Genomic DNA, 22738 nt, shown 5'->3' with positions numbered 1-22738 from the left:
TATTATCTTGTGGGAATATTGTAAGCTACACTGTGTTATAAATAGTTTACTATTGGAGGGCAATGTAGCTTGAAAACTATGGAGTCGTTTGGTTGATTAAGGAACTAAACTCCACAAGAATTCCAATTATCGGGGGAGTAGGTAAGCCACTTCCCACATTATGTAGGTATTGGAAGTTCATGTGAAGTTCCAATTCCTACATTCTCCCCAAAAAATAATGGCAACCAAACAACCTTATTTTTTTTAAAATTATGGGATTTTTTAATGCCTGTTTTTCAAGTAGTAACCAAACAACCCATATATTGTATAGAAAAATAATGTGAAAAGGCAAGATACAAGGTTTTGTAGTTTGCCATTGTAGTTGCTCTTATTGCTCTCAATATCCTTCCACAGTCCCACACTCCCTGACTCTCCCGTACTTGATTTCCCGGTTCTCTTCTCACGGTTCTCAGTCTCTGCCAATCCAATAACCGTAAGCTTCTCTTAAATCTCCTGCATTTTCATTAATTTCCATTACATTTGCGTCTTACTTTACACTACTTTGTTATAATCCTCGAGGCTCGAACATGATTGCTAAACACAGTAATTTGATCACTGCTCCAAAATTGTTCTTTTTGTTGTCTATAGCAACCCATTTTGGCGAATTATTTGTGGGGTTTACGTTTGATTATCTGTTTTTACCTAATTTTGTACCTAATTCATGTACCCTTTAACTTGCTCATAATCAATTTAGATACTTTTTTTCCGATTTCTTGTGGCATTTATTATGATTCAAGTAATGTTATCCCAATGCATGTGTTTGTACTTTGACCGGGTAGTACTATGCGTTATGCCATTCCTTGAAAAAATGAAAATCTTTGTAACTGGGATGGGCCTGGGGAGAATCGTTTTTCCAAACAACTTCGAGTTGGGTATTTTAATCAAAAGTAAATATCGTGATGTTTTATGATGCGAATGATAAATGTTGGTCTTTCATTCATTCATCAATTTCTATTCGTAAATTGTAGTGTGATTTTCTAACTTCATTTATATTCTCACTTTTTCTTATGCGCCCAAGGGAGACAATTTTGATGCTGATGTGTTTTGAACTGTGGTTAACAGTACCATCCCTCAATGACTGTACTTGCTAGTTAGGATATGCTTCTACAGACTACATTGTTAGCTTCAGTATTGGGCCATTGTCGATTTGTTGTCGTTCTGATTAGTTGCTTCTACCATGCTCATTTGAATGGCCTAAATCGTCTTCAGTTTTAACTAGATGAATGTAACTTGTTGCTTATGATAGGTCTTTCTTCGCCAATGTCCAGGACCTCAAGAGACAAGAGCTGTACGAATTGGATGACTGGTGTAAGAGATGGTAGACTTGATGCCAACCACAATGATAAGACTTGCCGATCACATCTTGGTGTGTTTATTATCATTGAAATGTCCTTATTTGCAAAATTGCAGTAGATTTTCTTGTGATTTGGTTAGGTAGTTTTGATGTCAAGCCATTTACTTTGAGCTATTTTTTAACGTCAAAGATTTCCAAACCCATACATCGATGGAAATGGTGACGATTTATATTTTTTTAAACATCAGGAACTTGCCTACTCCACTTCCAACTGGTTTTGTGATAGGAACTTAATTGGGGTTATAATGTATATTCTCTACTTGTGCATGATATAATCATATAATGAATTGAACACTTAACATAGTTGACAAGCGTGAACACTTGCCGAACTTATCCTTTACATTGAACTGCTTTTATTTCTTGCATGTGGTAATTTGGTGGCTTTTGGATGAGTATTGGTACTTGGCAACAATTTGTGTTGAAGAATACAGTGCTATGTGGCTGTGGAAGTTAATTTGTGGCACTTTGCTCATTGGCTGCTCATTTGAAGTAGAGCTTGTAAAGAGGAGTTCAGAAAAAGAGAAATATTGGATAGGATGAAATAGTGGAAGCAAGCCCAACTTGCGCCATAATTTAAGCCTGGTATCCTTCGGAAACAAGCCCAAGCTTGGTTGTGCAAGGGCCTACGGCTTACCCCATAACATAAGCCTGGTACCCTGGGCTTGGATTACCATTCGCATTTCTGTAGATATGTGGTTGTACCATTCCTTGAAACTATAACAACTTTAGAATGCAAAATAAGTAGTCACGAAATATAACAAGAAAATATAGAAGAGAATGTATAAAGATATCGGTTATGAATGTGACTATTTCTTGAAATTCGAAGATTAGGCGGTATTGATTCTTTGTTCATTGACAGTTAATCCCATTGTTTTTTTTCAAAACAGAGGTTTTGATTCCAGTATGGTGTCCATCTTTGTTTTTCATTGTTTTCGTCATGATCATTTCCTTTTTCTGGAGGTGTGAAACTCCCCCACAAAAGTTTTCACTTGAATGATCGTATTTTCGTTGGGACGGTTCTAAAGAATGATTCATGTCAGCCGACCCCAAATCATTTTGGGATTAAGGCTCTGATGTTGTTGTTGTTGTTGTTGTTGTTGTTGTTGTTGTTGTTGTTGTAATGATCGTATTTTCGTTCCAGCTTTGATTGATGTCTCATGGTTATTATAGTCTCCTAAACTTGATGAAACCTTGTCAGCAATCACTCAATTAGCACTACCCTTTGTTCCGTACTTCCTTTTTCTTTGATAGGGATCATATTGGCTTACATATCTATGGCATGAGAAATGTGATCCTCCAATACTCTTTACAAAACTGTGATAGTGTGATGAGACTTGTTGCAGCTTTTTATTTCATACCACACAGTGAATTCTGTATTGTTGGTTACTCTTTATACTGCAATTGCTTGTACATCTCTCTGTAGAAATTCCATAGCAATGATTCTAATACTCTTTACCACTTTGGTTGGGGTAAAGGTAAATTTCTGTCAAATTTATTGTAGTTTTATTCCTATTTTGGCGGTCTCAACTCTCAACCAATTGTCTGTGTTTTTCTTTAACGCATTAAGCACTACAATTACGAATTAACCCTTATCCACCTTCTCCATCCTATCCACAAACCTTCGGCCCCACTTTTCAGCCCCTGATAAATCTCTCCTGAAAACCCACCCCCGCCCCTTCCCTCTCTCCGGAAACCCATCACCCAGACAGGCTAATTTTTTTTAGGGTTGGGGAGGGGTGTTTGGCAGGCTGAGGCTGGGATGGTTGGACGGCTGAAGGCGGAGCCCGGAGGGTGGGGTGGTTGGGTTGTGGCTGATGGAAGTGTTTGACTATGTCAACACATGTAACAGGAATTTATGGCCATTATTACAAGACACATTTGTAAGTTCATTGTCTTTTATGATGAATGCATTTGACTTGGTCACCAAAGGGGCCTATCTCATTAGAAATGGCCACTATAATCTCGCACCCCATGAACGCGTTACCTCATTGGATGCTTAAACTTTTGGTTTTGATTATATCATTGCATGTTTGATTAGAGTTCGTAGTTTCGACAGCGTCATGTGTATATTGTGGTATTACAGTTCATTGTCTGTTGCAGGTCACGGAGAAGATCAAGAAGGGAACCTTTCAAACTTTTGTAGCCTTGCTTATTCAATAGAGTATAATGCTATCTAAACACAATTTTCCAAGCAGGTGCGTACAATTTAGCTCAGATGTTTTGTCTGCGTATACTGCATTATAGCTTTCTCTTTTGTGCACGACTAATTGTAAATTGTAATCCTGTATTTGTTCTGTTGCTGCATTGACGGAGAAAGGTGTACGGACAAAATACTTTTGCTATACAAAAATTTGAGATGTATCTTGTTTTACACTTTTACTAGAATCCGTCACTTTTAATAAAAAAGGAATACGTCAAATGGGGTTTTGCCAAGTTTTTATATCTCAAGAGAGACTATGTGCGCGATCATATGCAGCATTATCCCAATTTCCCGCAATAACAGAACTATTGTTTTAATTTGATCAAAATCGTCATTTTGCACAAAAAAATATCTTAGATATTCTAGGAGGACCAGTAGGCCAAAAGGGATGACATCTATCAATCTATCATCAACGGCTTTAATTCACGTCCTAGAGTACCTTCTGGATACTGTTAATTAAGACTTGTAACAGGAAATTCGCCGCTTTTATGATGGAAGTATATGACTAGGTCAACTAAATTTGTTTGTCTTGCTTGAAATGTGGCCATTACTTTCTGCCTCCTCATCATGCCTTACCTCATCGGATGATTAAACTTAGGTTTTGATTATCAAACATGTTTAATTAATGCACAGTTTTGGCAGCATCTCCAGCAAGTGGTTCTTATAGTAATGTGATTCATGTATGACGTAGGTGACGAGGAAGAGAACCTTTCAAACTTTTACTGGTTCAATATTTTGCATGCTTCCCTGAACCAATATTCCTATCAGGTGCGTGCATATACACTCTTTTACTCTTGTTCACGGGCGTGTGCATGTTCGTGTGCTTCCCTGACTTTGTTTACTTGTTGATCGCGTTTTGGGTGAAATGCTGCATAATTTACTCTGGGATAAATCACAGACACTGCATTTGGGAGGACTGTATTGAAATTTTCCAAAATTTACAGCAAGTCAGTGCAATTTTTTCAGGCAAAATTTTGTGTGAAACTGTCATTTTTACTTCACGTTTCAATAAAATCCGTCATTTGTTTGATTTTCAACGCAACAATCATTGCACTACGTGCGACATTTTTCGATCAGTATTACTCAAATATCTATTTTAATTCAAAATAATTCTCCTATTAATTTTTCCGCCGACTTCCATTAATCCCACGTTGTATAGGAGCCTGTCTGAAAGCATTGTGCCTGTACACAGTGTTCCAATTCGATTCTGTTAGGTTTTTATGGCCAACTCAAATAGCCTTTCTTCAACACATTTTCCGTTAAATGCTTAGTTGTAGTATACTGTACCAGAACATAGGCGGTAGGCATCCGTTCTTTTATAGAAAAACAGCCTAGAATGGTAAGAAAATCACGTTTCCTCTTCTACATTAGGCAGCCTTGTGTTCTACTGTGTGTTAGGCTTTAAATGGCCAAAAACATGGTAGTAATACCATCCAACGTCGACAGAAGGGAATGACCGAATGACAATCTATGACAATCAAAATCCTAACTCGAAACCTAAAAGGTCTCTCATTTGCTGTCTTATAATAAGAAATGTTGATTTATATAATCCGCCCAAATCCTTCAAAGTCATCCGCTTTAACCGGAAGTCTATTAAAATCATATTGCACATTACATTCACAGATTTCTTTGGTCAAAAGAATCCTTCCTTTGAATATTATACATCCAAACTTGTATTTGAAAATTAAGGTAACATTTTCTTTTGCGAGTTCCTAGAATCGGCAAAAGCCACCTTTTTTTGCACCACAAAGTCTTGTGTAAGACGTACATATCTGTCTTAAACAATAAAATGAGTCAACTGCTTGTGCACTTATTAACGTTTTCGCCTAAGTCCCTCGTATATTCCGAGGGAAATTGCGAAAATGCAAAAATTAGGAAAGAAGGTTAAATAAAACAAAAACAGTAGAAGCAGATTGCATTACAGGCTATAAGGAAAGGTTGAGATCCAAGAGAATAGCAGTACCACCACCTTGAACATTACTATTGCTTTGATCTGCTGCTTTGTTATCGGCATCTTGTTTCGATCCCCTAGAAGAACCATCAACATCATTCTTAACCACAGTTAGATTATCAGTATGAATAACACCACCCCCTCCTCCAAAATCTTCTGGCCGAAACGATGGTTGCCAAACTGCACTTTCTACCTTCCTGTCTTTAGTCGTTGTTATTGTCGCTGTCGCTGTTGTTTGAATAGGACCCATAAGCTGGCCTCGTATATCGTTTGCGCTTCTTATAAGCGCGAAGAACTTCTCCATTTTCACGTCATCGTTATCATTATCATTGTCGCTATTGGTATCAATGTCGTTGAGGTTGAACCTCCTCTTCTTGCTTTCCCTCTCCATTGTTAGAGCCATGACGGTAAGAATAGAGAGAGGCCGAGATCGAGGAGGGCAGAGAGAGAGAGAGAAAGAGAGAGTATATTTGTATATAAGTTTGGTATTTGATTGAAGTAGTTGAGTGAAGAGAGGAAGAACAAGGAAGAAGAGAAGGAGATTTTAAGCAAGTTTGATAGGTTGACAGATTAACTAACTACCATGAATTGTATTGTCAAATAGATAAACAAAAACTTGGAATAAATGGTACACATTGACTATTATATTTTTGTATATATTGACTTTTCTAGAGGTGGAGCTGTGGTCTTTTTTTTTTCCAGGAAATTTAAAAAGCAAATGAAAGGAGATTCCGGTATTTAGTTTCCGTATCACCCTTTATTCAATTCTTAAGTATAGATCTCAGCGTTCGCACATGTATTTAAAATAAACATTAAAGAAAATAATAATAAAACTGATATTTAACTCAATTTAAAATTAATTGTAAATTTATTATTATTAATATTTTGTATTAACGGACCAAAGTTGGCTGGTGTGAGTGGTAAGGGCTCTCATCTCTTAAACAAGTGGTCAGGGGTTCGATTCCTGACTCTTGCGAATGAAAAAACCAAACTTGGGAGGGGTCAACCCATTAAATTGCCTTCAGTACCCCGAAGGAGATTGCCCAGCTGTCGGTAGGGGATACTCCTGGTCAACACCAAAAAAAAAAAAATTTTGTATTAACGGTGGAAAAAGGAAAATTCAGTATTATCCAGATGTAAATATAATATAATGAAAGCCCAATAACATAATATAATAAAAGTCCAATTACAGATATCATATAATAAAAGCCTAATTATAGCCAAATTCATTTGGGCGGAATTTTTTTGGAGAAGTCTTCTTTTAGCATAAGGGGGATGACGGGTTCGAGGTATATTGACAAGTTCGATACTTGATAAGTTGATATATATTCGGGGACCAGTTTTTTTTTGGTGTTAAAAAAGACGGTAAATTTTTAAGTTTAGTCAGCATCTCAGTCGTTAATAATAACTATACCAGCTAGTTTAGCTTATACGTATTTGCTAAAACTACGAATACGTTAAGCATAAAGCTCCAGTCTTCCTGTACTTCATGGTCTTTATCATCATAGAACGGAGTAAAACACAAGGAAGATATGTAATGGGTCGACAAAATAACCAAAATAACCATGGATACAAAATGAGGGGTAAAAAAAATTAGCTTAAGGTAATGAATATCTCAAACTCTTATTTAAAACGGATTAAATAGTAAAAGGTTATTCGTATTACCATTATGTGGTAGTATTTGAGTCGGGTTTCGTATAATCGAAGTTGGGTGGAGGAAAAAAAATGCACAAAATGTTGGGCAGGTAACATGGATGACGTAGATCGCAAAACGTAAGGAGGCAGTGATCCACCCACTTTGATATGAAATAATACGGCATTTGCATGATTTCGTCACATGATCCTCACTTGTTACGTGCCCTACCACTTGTTCGTTGCCCTCCTTATTTTAGTCCCTTTTTTGGTATTATTTCTTTTGTAGAAAAGTATTTCTTGCACTATTTTTTCTCTTTTACTTTTTGACTATTAATAATAATAGAATAGAATGCTAATCTGTCGCTTTAATCATGTTTTATGCTTTATGTTGCCACAATTACTAAGTAAATCACTATTTAAAGTATCCACCGAAATGGTCGTGTGAATGTCACCGACGCTTTGCAGGCAAACGGGTTATTTGGGTCACAATTAGAATTGACTCGGACTTTTGCTTAATTTTACTAGTCTAGGCATTGTTCTTTCTGGCTTAATTTCAACTTAATTTAATTAAGCTCTTTTCTTCAGAAATTAACTCATACTTTAGCTTCATTCAGTTCAGTATAACTCCTAACTGCCGAAGAGAAGAAGGCTAAGTTAGATCATATATAGAACTATATAATGTTCTTCTCGTGAAAATATGACTCAACATGTGAGAACATTATTTTCATAACTTCATTTTTTCAAGGTGTATTTTGAGTGTATTTCAATCTTGTTATGACCTACTACTGGATATTATTGACAGACCTAACTAGATATTATTGATAGACCAAACTATATGAATATTAATTTATATATTTTTACATTTCATATATTTTTCTTGATTCAAAATGAGTACCCTTTACTTCTTTAGGCCTTTAGTTATGGAGAGCACATTGTTGTTAATTATAATGTGATTAATTCCAGAAACCTTGCGAGATGGGTTATTTTGACAGGCATCTTCTGGTCACCCAATGAATCAAACCTTGCGAGATGGGTTATTTTTAGTTTTGGGTTCGGCTTTGATAAATAGTCGGTCAACCGATCTCGGTCTAAATTAAATGTATCTAGATTAAAAAATATCCTCGTCTTTCTTTAATACAGTAGTACGGAGTAGTATGTAACACAAATTCTCATTATATAGGATAGTATCCGTCTATATGTATAGACGAATACCACTTTCTCTCACAAAATACCTATTTGCCATAAAATGGGAAGCACATGGGGGGTGCCCCACCTTGTCCCCCTACCCATTTTATTAGAGGTCTTTAGTCTTTACCCGTTTGTTCGCCCCACCCGTCTATACCAAGACCTATTGAGTATGTAATATGTCTTGTCTACTACAATATGTATATAGTACTCCCTCAAATTTCATTTATTGTTCCTTTTTCTTTTGGACATAAGAAATAAGGGAATCAATTTGGATTACACAATACACATGACCCCACATCAAATTGATTTTGGATCACACCAAGTTGTCCAACAAAGGAAAGAATAATAAGGAAAATGGATAGAAAGGAAAAGAGGAACAATAAATGAAATTGAAGGTAGGGCTGTTCACTCAGTGGTCCTGACCAAAGACCAGACCGGACCGGAACATTTGGTCTGGACCAATCCGGACCGAATTTTGTTTGGTCCGGTCCACGGTCCACCTATTTACTCGACTTTGGTCTTTGGTCCGGTCCTGGACCAAACCGAATAGACTGCGGACCGGACCATGGACCGAAGTTATGTAAGAAAAGAAGTTTTAAAATTGTAATATTATTGATTTTATTTTCTACTTTGTTTATACGTATTATAAGATGTGTAATTATGTAGTTAAATCTAGTAAGAAAATAATGTTGTTTATTTTGATAGTTACGAACTTCTCGAGTTCTAGTTTTATATGCTAAAATATATCAATGACAATAATATTTGGTCCACTTTGGTCCATTTGGTCCGGTCCGGTCCACATGTTTTTATGGTCTAGACCGGACCGGACCAATATTAATATGGTCCGGTCCTCGGTCCACCTCTTAACCCTTCTTTGGTCTTCGGTCAAGAGAGTTTGGTCCGGTCCGGTCCTAGACCAATGAACACCCCTAATTGAAGGTAGTATTAGAATTTACGGTTTTTCTAACCTATTCTCATTAGGCATAGGATAAGAAACACAAAATAGGAAAGAAATTAATGTACTTCTTGTAAAGAAAAGTAAAAAGTAAAGGATATTGCAATTTCCCATAAAAACATCATTTAATTCTTTCTATTTTGGGTTTCTTATCCTATGCCTAGTGGCATACGTTAGAAAAACCCTATTAATATGTTCCGTACCCTCAGAATTTTCTCAGAGATGGCCTCACATGGTATCAAAGGACCAGACGGTGTCATAAATAAAGACAACGTAGTTAGAGGAAAGCTATGTACGTTGGAAAGTTCAGCAACAGAGCGTTAGCAGATTCGGAGTACCAAGTACCTCATAAGAGCGCAAATTCTTATTTAAGACAGGCACAAGGGTGTTCTTCCTATCTGACATTTTAGCGATTATGAAAGTAATCTTGGTGATTGCATAAAGCTGAACGGGAAGAGTATGATTATGGTAGAAGTGCGGATTTATATTTAAGCGTTATTTAAGGGCGGGGAGGGGGTGGGAATTGTTTTAAGGTGGGTATGTAACTTTGACATTTTTGTTTTTTTTTTTTTTTTTAGTAGTCAGCGGTTGGGGCGGAGGGTCCCCGGAGACAAGGGCGGGGAATGATTTCGATGGAGTATAATTTATCGAGCTTATGTGTAATTTTTTTGAGCTTTCTTAAATTTTTTTTTTTATGTTTAAGTGGGTGAGTTCAGAAATTTTATGGTATAGCTCGATTTCTTTAAAACAAAACTCGAAAACTTTATTATATAGCTCGGATTCTAGAGCATACAACTGAGTATAACTGGTTGTAAGATCTATTAACTAAAGAGTACAGCAAATGATCAAACAAACATCTATGCAACGAAGTTATTTGAATTTCACTTTTCCTTTCGTGTAGACCCAACATCATGCAAGTGGTGGGCTTACATAACAATTTAGCCCATTCAGCAGGTAATGGGCTTGTTTAATTCGAAATGATTTTTCAGCCCTTTTCAAGTAAGTGTGACGCATGGGTTGGCTTTGGTCCGAGCAACATGAAAATTGGTGATAATTTGTACTCCCTCCGTACCACACCAAAGGTAACGTAGGGAAAAATGGAGTATTTAAGAAAAAGTGGAAAAAGTAAGGGTAAAGAGGGAATAAATAGGTGGGGTATGTAATTAGGTGTTTAATTGTGGGTTGGTAGGTGGGGTATGTAATGGCATTTTGTGTAAATATCAAATGGTTATAAGGATAATTTGGTAATGTTGTGGCCAAATAAGGAATGTTACCTTTGGTGCAGACGTCCGTTTATAGTAAGTGTTACCTTTGGTGTGGTATGGAGGGAGTAAGATTTTTCAAGAGCTGGGACAATTTGTGTAGATTGATTGGATGTGTTGAAACTTGAACGATTCTCTTTTTTCTGAGGTTTTCAAGTGTTGTGGTTTGTGGTTTTATTCTTGTTTAAGACGGAGTTTTCTCGTAAGTCGTGATGTTTTGAATAAACTTGCAATAGTTTTCTTATTGTTTCGAGTTTCCCCTATTATTGTCATGTATGGCCTTTTCCGACTTTAAGATGCTTCTCGTAACTGATATTTCATCTCTAGGTTATGTATCTAATTAGGTCTCGAGGGACTTTGATTTTAATAAGCATAGTAAGTCTTTTATAAAATGGTTTTACAATAAAATTATGTAAAATCATATTTACTAAGTAAGACTTTGATGCCCTTATTGGAAAGGAATGGTTGGTAAAAGTTATTTTAGTGCGGTTATTTAGGTAAATTATTAGGCTTTTTTACAATAACTCTTGTCCAAACAGTTTTATAGAAGTAATGTTGTAGTAAGAAAGATGACCCACTGATAGTATCAAATAAGTCGTGTCTAGTATGATAATTTTAGGTTGTTTATTCTAATGTTGGAGCCAAGTTTTGCGTTAATCTCGGAATTACCGGCTCACTCTAATTTTGTGTAGTTTGGGTCACCAAGGGTTTAGTCTTGAATTGATCACCTTTTGAGACAAAGGAAGCAACCGTGTCAAAGAGTCAAGGCGAAGATTTCATGTGGTTTCAACCAAGACAAGAAGTCCGTCTCAAGCAAGCAATGACGAGTGAAGTATGGAAAGTAAAGAAGCAGGCAAAACTTGGAAGTTGATAGGAGAGTCCCGAGCTGGTGCGCAACCCTGCGCCACCTTCCTGCGCAGCCTGCGCCGCTTTCAGAGTTTCCCTGCACCAGGTTGTTTTAAAGACGGGCTTTATTAAGCAAATCAGTTTTGGGGCTTGTTTTTGGAGGGTTTAACCTAGAAAGGAGTGCAGCCCTATAAATACTCCTCATGTTTGAAGACCTAGTTATCATCTAATTATTGAATAATCTCTAGAAACTTGTAGTAGGAAGAACACTTTATTTTGGGTAAAAGTTGTAATCTTTTAGCTTTGGATGTTAATCTTTCCTCATTTCTTGGGTTTTTCTAAGATGATGGAAGGCTAATCTTCCCTTTGCTTGATGTAATTTGATCAAAGTAACCAAATTTGGTATTGTAAGACTCTTAACTCTCTCTTAATTTATCTAATGCTCTTTTCTTGTGCTTAATCTCTCATGTTGAGTAATTGAATGTTTGGTTTGATCATCCTTGCATGTTATTTACTTGACTAGTGCAAATCCTAAAGAAATGGTTTAATTTAGTTGGGATTGTTGAAGCAAGTTTGTTGTTTGTTGGTTTGGTTTAAAGGATTCATACAACAAATAGGAAAGTTCATGTCTTTTGCTCATTTGTATGGTTTAATCTTATGAGGAATTGATCCTAGCTTCATCTTTTGGTAAATTCTTAATGCTCATGCTTGGTATCTTTTCATGGTTTAATGATTTGTTGCTTAAGCTTGAAGGGTATGTGTAGATGGTTTAATTTACATGTATCAACATCTTGAGGTGATAGTATTGGGTAGATAATTGTGAGGGAGTAAAAAGAGTCAAGCTTTACCATTGTTGGGTTACTAAGAGAGAATTACATCAAGTATTCCCCTTAATATTGAATCTTGCATACTAGTTGTTTGTGGAATTGTCTCAATAGGAAGATCTCCAATCTTTACTCATATTTCCATGTTTGTTTCCCAAAACCAATCCTTTTTCATCTATGTTTCCTACTAGTTGATCTTTGTTAATACTCATTGTTTGTGATTAGTGCCTTTTGTTAAGTTTAAATTGTCATTAGGATCTTAATTAGTAGTAGAGACCTACTTAGTAGTCAATAGTTTACGATTCAAGTTTTTAGTCTTAAATCCCTTCTCTTGGGTTCGACCCTTACTTCCCTTTACTACTATCCTTAATAGCATAGTGTAGAGTGAGTTTGGTTTATAAATTGTTAATTTGATAGGCTAATTCTAGTATATTACGACACCTAGTTTTGCGTTATCACCCACGCAAGTCTCAAAATAATTTTTTTTTTCTGATAATAATAATAGGAAGATGAATTTCATTCGAATATTGACGAGCCCTTAGAGAAAGAGAAATTATTGGGGTGAAATGATTTTGAATGGTAGTGAAAGAGGAAGAAAGTTTAGTGGTGCCAACCAAGACGCATCGGAGGGACTTTGTCAGAAAGGTTACAAGACGTTTATTCACAAATGATTGTGCAAGGCATATTTTTAAGTTAAGACTAGTTCTCTTGCTTCTCACTTTTTTTTCCCTCTTTTTTTTTTGACGCGTGGTCTTATGTTTTTCTTAAAATCTCGAACTTAAAAGGAATTGCTACGCGTCAACTATTCATAGTTTGTTGAACCAAACCTCTTCTTCACCAAAAAGCGCGATTAACCATGTCTAAATAAACCCGATTATTCAGTCTGCTTACGAGGCCATCATATACTTGTAAACTTATGACGCTTTTGATCGCAATCCATACTCAATTGACATAATCAAAGTGAAGACTGGAGATGTAGTTGATGTAGAACTTGACAATTTGATTAGTCATAGGCTCATAGCAAGTGAACAACTCCACCGATTGTGCTAAATACTTGCAATTAAAGAATTCATAATAGAAAACTTTATGGTACGTTGTTTTTTTCTTGAATCGGTCATTGTTTAACATATTGCATGATTTCGTCCTAATAATTTCATAATTGTGCCGTCATGATTCACGTATGTGTCCAATCGACAGTACGTAGTGTATGCTTGATGATGAATAATTGATTCATCATTCATGCATGTGTCTATATTTTTTTTATTATGAAATCATTTCAATCAAAAGTTTAAGCTAATGGTTGGAGTCTCAAGATCGATTTTATACTATAACACACCCCTCTCACACGAATGCTCATTGGGCTTGAAGTGTGGATCCAACTACAAGACCCCGCATACCTGATGTTTAATATTCCACTTTAGAAATTGGGGGCGGTGAGATTTTAACCTGTGGCCTTTTAGTCACATGGCTCTGATACCATGTCCTGAAACCATCTTAATCAAAAGTTTAATCTGATGGTTAAGGTCCCAAGATCGATTTTATACTCTAATAATATTTCTCCATTGCCCTGTTGATGATTTCATTAATAAAGAAAGTCTGTCTTACAGATTTATCTAATCTCACTAGACCTGATATTATCGGGTTTAGTAAAAAAAATATAGACTAAAATACTGGTCATAAAAATGAAGAAACTAAATAAATGATCAGAATAAAGGAAATATTCGTGTCAGAATTGAAACCAATTTACGGCTCCGACGAGACCCGGTGTATAAAGAATGACTCAGAATGAGTAGTGTCATGAGTCAGGAGTTATGAGGCCATGCTCAATTGGCAATTGCCCATGCATGATGAAAGTGACGCCAAGCAAGTTGGTAGTAAGAACACAAATCGTAGTGGTTTTCTCTTATTACTGAAATGTCAAATGACGGTAGAGCCGTAGAGGTACTGTCTTACATTTGTACATGGAATGCAAGTCAGTCAACTTTTTTTTTTTTTCTCTTAAGAGCATCCGCAAAGGTGGAAATCAAGCTCTTCATATACATTTTCTTTCCTCATATGGGGCTCCTCATTGTTGCACCAACCTCCCCAACATTTGGGGCTCCACTGTTTTTAGGGAAGATCCCCAAAAGAAAAGTAAGGCAATTTGTGTTATTTTTGGGGAGGTTCCCAATTTTTTGTGTGTGAATTGGGGAACCTCATTGTTGCATAGATGTAGTTATGAAATGGGGAGGGTAAATGGAAAAGTTAGTGGAAAATGAGGTGGACGAATAAGAAAAGGAAAGAGAAAATATGGGGAGCCTCACCTTTGCGGATGCTCTAAGTCTTATTTCCTCTAGTCATTTGTTATCTATTCATTTTGGCACAAAAATTAAGGAAATTTCAAAAAAGAAAAAGAAAATAAAGATAAATTAAAGCTCTCTCACACATGCCACTTGTCCACTTGTCAAATATGAAAATAGATAACAATTGAATGATACGCTCCAAACGGAAATATATAACAACTGACCGGCATAAAGGGAGTATCATATACACGGAAATATACGTGTTCTTTAGACAATTTTGTAGGGCGTAAATTAAAGACGTGCCACCATCTTAGTCAATTTGGTTATATCGGTATATTAGCTGACCGTTTTATTTGAGTTTTATGGCATCTCTTAATCAGTTGGTTGAATGAAATGGACTGACAATAGCGTTACTGTAGAATTTGTACCGTAATGTTTTGAGAATTTGGCAATCGAAAATCTTGAAATACAATAAATCTAAAATCTAAAATTATGTAAAAGTCCGTAAAAAAATAAGTGATTGTGTTTCCATCAATTGCTCTCCACCTCATGATCACAATAGAGTACGTTTTGTTTGGTATGATGTGATATGGATGACGAAGATAAGCAATTGAGCATAAATTATTGCTTCGTACTTCGTATTATGTTATATATATGGATGAAAAAGATAAAACAATTGAACATAAATAATTCTATCAGCAATTCTAGATGTAATCAAATGATAAGTGACTCTAATTAGGATCATCCATCTCCAAATTTTGATCAATAAATACGGCAATAAGAGTTGGTTTCTGACTTCTGAGCTATCAAAGGAGTTATAAGAGCACGGTAATATTTTTTTTTTTTTTTTTTTTTTTGACAGCAGTAAAAAAAGCATTCCAAAGCCTAGTCACTCATAGCCCTCTTAGCGAGCCCATGAGCAACCTTATTAAGACGACGCGGTACAAACCTAAAAGATAGACAATGAAAATAAGGAAAAAGGAGACGCATGTCACTAATGACGCCACTAATGAGATGATGCTCAAACTCCAGTCCCGCCAGTTGAAGAATGAGCTGTAAGCAGTCCGAGTTGACCTCAAGATGAAGAATCCCTTGAGAATGAGCCCATCGTAACACATCTCGAACTCCTAAAGCTTCAGCCTGCAACCCGGATTCCGCACAGATTTTAGTACTTCTGGAAACCCCAGGGCCACCCTCATCCACGAACGCAATCCACCCTACCGCAACCTCCCCCACCGATTTCCACCCAGCATCCACCATTACCCGAGTGGCTGTACACGAATACCGTCTGCCTACCACAAAGAGAGGTCGCCCTTCACGTATCTGGCTTGCTTCCCTTATCCGCCCATCCACCTCCCCACAGCCGCTCTCCTCCTTCCCACTGTTAAGAGCCTGCAAAACAGTGTCGACCGAACTCGACCATAAACCAAAGTACATAAGCGGATGAAAAGGCTCCCCCGGAAAACAACCCGGTTACGAGCCAGCCACAAGCACCATAAGGTTGCCAAGAATTTAACAATTTTAACCTCCGCATCATCCAATTTTTCAAGGTAAGAGAGCCAATTAATAATCCATTCCTCTATCCCAATATGTGTATCCCCTTCAATCCTTATACCAAGATCAGAGCAAGCCCAGACCCGACACGCGATTTGACAATCCCGAAATAAATGCACACTCGTTTCAGTGTACCCTTCCTCCCGAGAACACAGCTTACAAGTCGAATCTGTACCTAAACCCCGCTTAACGAACTCATTCCCCATAGGTAACGAATTAGTCAGTAAGCGCCACAAGAAGACCCTCCAAGTGCTCGGTCCGGGTAACTTCCATAGCCTACTCCTGCAGAATGCCACCCCGGACTCCGTCAACCGAGTCCTATCCTTAGTGGACCCATGAAGCGTCATAAATTCATCAAAGGCGACTCCATATCCACTCTTAACTGAGTAAAGACCATTATGGGTGTGCCTCCAGAACACCTTGTCCGTAATCTGCGAGACACAAAAAGGAATAGCTAAGATTTTTGCAGCTGACTCCTTACTGAACAAGTAACGGACAAACTCTTCATCCCAACGCCCATCCAATAAACGTAGGTCCTTGACTCTCAAATCTTTAAAGTGTGAATTTTCCGGTAGCATAGCTTCTGTACTTGGATCCGGTCTTTCCCCAGCCACCCAGGCCGCGGACCAGACCGGGAGCTCAGACCGTTCCGCAGGCTTCCAAGCAACATTATGCAATATGAGATCCATCCCATAGCGAATGCTCCGAACCGCCCAAGAGACATTACTTCGACGTGAATAAGATGACCCCTCCCGCCAACCTTCCTTACCAAACAGTTTGGCCCTAAAGATCTTGCAAAACAAGGAAGTTTGACCTGAAACAATTCGCCAAGCCTGTTTAGCCAACAAAGCCTGATTCAAACACTCAATATTCCTCATTCCGAGCCCTCCCGAACTCTTCGGCAGACTAAGGAACCTTCTACTACACCAGTGAGTAGTTCTCCCTACCTTACATCCCGCCCACCAAAAATGCGCCAGCATAGAATTAATCTTGCTAGACACACTTACCGGCATCTTAAAGGCCGATAGAAAGTAATTGGAGAGATTTGATAAGCCAGAAGAAATCAAGGTTAAACGACCCGCCGGTGATAGAAAAATTCCATTCCACGAAGAAACTCGCTTTGCAACCATCTCAGTTAGCCCCGCAAAAATATCGCGCTTTGAACCCTGAAATTCAGTAGGTAAACCAAGATATTTTCCAATTCCCTTATTATCACGAATATTGAGAACTTGTAAGCATGTCTTAGCCTGAAGCAGCTTCGTGCTCGGACTAAAAAGAACACCTGATTTCTTATCATTTATCTGTTGCCCCGATGCCTGACAATACGCATCCAATATTTCTTTTAACCTGTACACCGATCGGTTGGCATCCTGGAGAAAGAAAACAGCATCATCCGCAAAAAAACAGATGCGTTAAAGGAGGAACCTCCGAACATAGCCGAATGCCTTGGAGCGCCCCTGCAGATTGCGCTTGAAGCACCTTCCCAGACAAAACTTCCATGCATAAGATGAAGAGATACGGAGAAAGGGGATCTCCCTGTCGGAGACCACATGTTGGCTTAAAAGCATCGAGTGCAGAACCATTAAAAAGAACCTCATACGACACCGTAGAAACACAACTCATAATCAGCTTTACCAACGTCTCAGGGAAGCCAAACTTGTATAAAGTTAATTCCAGGAATTGCCACCGGACCCTATCATAAGCTTTACTCATATCAGCCTTAAACGCAAATCTTCCAACTCTTCCCTGTTTATGTCCATTAATGGCATGAATAGCCTCATGAGCCAGCAAGATATTGTCGCTAATCAGCCTTCCAGGAATAAAAGCATTTTGAAATTCCCCGACCAAGGAACCCATCACTTTAGACAACCGGTTAGCAATACACTTAGTGACAATTCTCATAAAAACATTACAGAGACTAATGGGGCGGTAATCTTGAACTGTCTCAGGGTTATCACCTTTAGGGATAAGAGCGATAAAAGTCCGATTGGCCTCCCTTAACACCCTCCCAGAATTCAGCACCGAGAGCACAGCTGTAGTGAGATCAGACTTGATCCACCCCCAACACTTTTGGAAGAACATAGCCGGAATTCCATCAGGACCAGGGGACTTGAGAGGACCCATTTGAAAAACCGCTTTCCGGACCTCCTTAGCCGAGAAAGGCTTCCTTAGCCAGTCCGCATCATCATCCGTGACATGATTAGTAATCCCCGTAAAGATATCATCCTCCGCATCCAAAAGCACCACAGTATCATCTAAGCAAGAAAGAGATTCCGTCACCGTTCCCGGTTGTGCTTTGTAGAGATCCATGAAATGACGCCGAAAAGAAATACCTACCTCCCCTGGATCATAACTCCACACACCCTCGTCATCCCGAATACCATAAATAAAATTTCTCCCCGCTCTACCCTTGACCCAGTTAAAGAAATACTTGGTACAAGCATCCCCATCCACAGACCACCGTATTTTCGCTCTCTGCTTCCAAAAACAGGCCGCTGCTCTAGCAAAAGCTCGTACCTCCTCATCCACCTTAGAATGTTCCTCGCCCTTTCCTTCCTTAATAGCCAACTCCATCCCCTTTTCCAGTCGAACATCAAAATCCTCCCATTTCTGATTCCACTCACTTTTCTTATCTAAGGTCCATGATTTCACTTTTTGCCTTACCACAGCTAGTTTCCTAGTCAAACGGTAAGCCGGGGATCCTACAAAATTCATTGTCCACACATTCCGAACTTCCAAAAGACACTCCTCATTTTCAAGTGCCCAAGCATCCAGTTTATACGGTTTTTTACTAACATTTTGTACAAGATTAAGATCTAACTCAATAGGGGCATGATCAGAGATTTGAATCGGATAATGCTTCAAACCCGTATTAGGAAAAATGGAAAACCAATCCTTAGAAGCTAAAGCCTTATCAATTCTTTCATACACACGACCAAAACCATGACGATTATTGCACCACGTGAATTGCGGACCTTTGAACGGAATGTCCACAAGCTCATTTCTTATTTTCCACTCACCAAAAAACGAAGCACCAGTAATTGTTGTCGAACATGAACTCCATTTATCAGTTGTAAATTCTACTTGATTGAAATCCCCTATAATTAAGTAAGGATATTCCAAAGACTCTAAACAACCCTCCAATTCATTCAAAACAGACGCCCGCATTGAAGCTTTGGGAGCTCCATAAAACAAAACCAAATACCACAAAAGTCCATTAATATAAATTTCGCGATCCGAAGAACGATAAAGTGCATACATGAGTAGACATGGCTTATTTTTTCACCCCTACGCCAACCTACCCATAGGCCCCCGGAGGCCCCTACAGCATCCACACCAACAGACCTTTCAAAACCTAACGAGCGAAATAAAGGACTAACACGAGCTACATTACATTTCGTTTCCATAATAAAAACAAAGTCATAATACTTCTTACTAAGTAGCGCTCTTATTTTCAGAATTGTAGGAGAGAGCGCATTACTAATACCCCTACAATTCCACGCCAAGCCCATCATGGAGAAAGAGGAGGTTGTGATGGCCCAACCTCCGCAAAGCCTTCATCAGCAGCAGCATTGACAGATGATTCAGACGAATCATCCATCACCAAAACAGGAGCAATAACATGAAACCCTTTACTCACCGCCCTCCTCTCATCATGGATACCATCCCCACTGCATAACTTCTTAGACAAATGAACCAAATAGGACTTAGCACTCTCAATAGAGCCCACAGCAGCATCAGGTAGCAACACCTCCCCCACATCAGTACAACATTTTCTCTTCCTAGCCCCCCAAATCAACTCCTTTTTAGCCTCCATTGGTTCAGAACAATGGTACAGATCCGCAGCTCCCATGAAGCCATCAGAAAGACCACCTCTTCCCAGCCTATCCTTATCCATGTCAGCAATCAATTTGGCAGATGGTCGAGAAACAGAAGCCAAAGGAAACCCAGACTGAGATGGTAGCAGAGTAGTCTCAACCAGAACACCTTTCCCTTTGACAAGGCTAGCAATACCTTGGTCTTCCTCAGCCCTTAACTCAGCAATTTTCCTATTCAGAGCTTGTTCAACAGAATCCAACTTAGCTTCCATCCTAGCAATACCAGTGGATGATAAAGAAGAGGGAGCCCTAGTGTTCTCCCTTGCCACCCCACTTCTTTCAACCCCCACAACGACCCTAGCCATCACAGCTTCCTCAGACCCAGCCTCATCAAGAGTCCTGACCCCAGAATTAACCTCAGCACCATCTTCAGAAGTAGAGATTAAATTGATAGCACTACTATGATGGAATTCAGAGGATTCATCAGAAGAATTACCCAACATTGCAGGGTTCATAATCCAAGAGCATGCAGGTGGACCCAAATCAGCATCAGATTCAGAATCTGAACTGATTTCAATAACTTCCACTGAAGAAGCCGGCAGAGGAGACCCCAAATCTTCAGAAGAAGAAGCCACATCCATGTCAGCTGAGCCTTCCTCCCAGGCCCTGGTTGATGCCCAAACCCATCAGGATAATGATATATAATTGGCAAACCTTGAGGTGGAGGATCAAAAGTTTGATTCAGACCACGATGGTCATCCTCCATCCTTGCCCAGTCAGCATCCCCTTCCACCCTATTCAAAATAGCCTCTTGAATCCTTAAGTCACGATCCAATCCTCCCCTTGAACTACTAACCCCAGAATAAAGCACATAGGGATCAGCAGCTTGAACCTGATGAAGAAAGCTTGGCACACCATGAAGGATATTACCCTGTTGCTCAAAATCCTCAGGAGCACTATGATACTTGTCAGAATTACTATTGTTATTATGATTAACAGCTGCTACAGCATGCACCTGAACAGGGTTCAAACCAATTCCTCCCCCCTGCAGCATAGAAGTATCCTCACCACCCCGAGGTTGTGAAGATTCTCCATGAAACCATCCTCCAAACCCATGTCTAGAAGCCTCAGGAAGCTGATGATTCAGAACCGCACCTTCACCCCCAAGAACAGAAGCACCCTGAGTGCACCTAGCAGCTTGAGAATCTTCACCTTGTTGGACCCCAGCATGAGTCCCTTCCCTGTTATCTTGTGTCCCAGGTACCTCCTCCATAACAGTATCCCCTTGATTCCTCTGCCTATCAGCTGCACCCTGATTAGCAGCTGCATGCATCCCCATTGCACCCCCACCATAACCCATTGGAAAAATAACAGGGGCCGCAAAGGGCTGATCTGTCACAGCAAACCGCATACCAGGGTAAACCCTACCACCAGGAGTAGTACCCAGCTCAAAATCAACCAATCTTTCAGGAGACTCCCTCCCTCTCTCACGTCCCCTAGACCCCCCCTCATTCACCAAACGAACATCTGATGAAATAAACTTAGTAGTGGACGGAGTAGCACGAAGATCAAGGTTAAACATAGTATGATTGCTCTGGGAATGAAAAACCACGAACCCTTTGTCCATCGTCCTATCTAACATACCATTAATACTCGAAACAATTGTCATAATAGACTCACGACACTGAGCCCCAGTATGCCCCACCTTACCACACTTAATACAGAACTTAAAAATTTCCTCATACTTGAATTGAACCCGGAGCAGATAGCCCCCATCCATGGCCAGAAAGAACCCGGGTACCAATAGTTCATTCAACTTCACACAAACTTTTAGCCTCAAATAATCATTCTTTGGCAAAACCTCAAATGGTTCCACCTGGTAATAGTGGCTAAGTAACTTACCCGCAACTTCAGCAACATGCATTGAAAGATACTCAAACGACAGACCACAAACACGGACTTTGATCTCAGCATAAGGGAATCTCACAGTTCGCGGCACAGTATCCGGATACCAGCGCGCAAAGACCATCAAAGCCCCATCAATAGTTGCTGTGGTCCTCCTTAGTAAGCCTTCCATATCCTCACTGTCAGCACAGTGAAGAACATAAATATCACCCATCTTATGAACAGTGATCAAACCCCTCACCCTCCACTTTTTCCCGATGATATCACTCACAAATTCTGGAGCAAAGAGACGATAATCCACTAAAAACCTTAAAATACAATTACCCCAATACTCCCTTGAAAGTCCCAGAACCCCAGGATCAATATTAACCACACCCCCACTTCTAGGGTACCTCCAAACATTTGCATGCAGCGGATTCATCGGATTAAACTCAGCACTAGGTGCATTACGCTGGAACGGTTGATGATTATAAAAGTTTTGGTGAACATCAGGACCCCCTTGTTGCACATTAACATCATCACCATAAGCATATCTTCCAAACTGAGTCTCAAACTCCATAACCAGGCGATGATGGAAAAGAACCTTTGTAAAGGATGACGATTTAATTTGTTGATTTTCTTATGTAGATTTGAGAAAGAAGATGAAAAGAAGTGGTAGGGTTTTGATGATTTAGAAACCCTAGCCTTAGAGGTGTTTAAATAACCCATGGCAACCCCAAAAACCGTTACCCTTCCCTGCAAGCCGCCAATGGAAGACGAAGAGTTGCTAGCAGATTGGGTAAATTAACTCGAGAAAACCAAAAGCAAGAACACCCAATACATTAATTAGAAAAGCAATGATGAAAATATTAAAGAAAGATTTAGAAGAAAGTAATCTGCTTTTTGCAGAAAAAAGATTAGGGTTTGAAGAATCCCCAATTAGATG

General features: G+C 39.0%; 1 long non-coding RNA gene across 6 annotated transcripts; it reads left to right on the top strand.

Annotated features, from left to right (window-relative positions):
- The first annotated feature begins 217 nt into the window (after window positions 1-217).
- LOC141657666 (uncharacterized) lies at window positions 218-11890 on the top strand. 6 transcript variants are annotated; one of them, XR_012548826.1, is made up of 5 exons: window positions 218-472; window positions 1286-2227; window positions 3494-3588; window positions 4285-4361; window positions 9532-11268. It is a non-coding gene; the product is annotated as an uncharacterized LOC141657666 (long non-coding RNA). The 6 variants fall into 6 exon arrangements; XR_012548828.1 differs by lacking the exon at window positions 9532-11268 and adding an exon at window positions 11291-11890 and having other exon boundaries at window positions 297-472; window positions 1286-1405; XR_012548829.1 differs by having other exon boundaries at window positions 298-472; window positions 1308-1405.
- The last annotated feature ends 10848 nt before the right edge of the window (window positions 11891-22738 follow it).

This window comes from Silene latifolia, chromosome 5 (genome assembly GCF_048544455.1).
Source record: "Silene latifolia isolate original U9 population chromosome 5, ASM4854445v1, whole genome shotgun sequence".
NCBI lineage: Eukaryota > Viridiplantae > Streptophyta > Magnoliopsida > Caryophyllales > Caryophyllaceae > Silene > Silene latifolia.
Note: the sequence above shows the minus strand (reverse complement) of the source record. Positions and strands in the feature narration are given on the sequence as shown.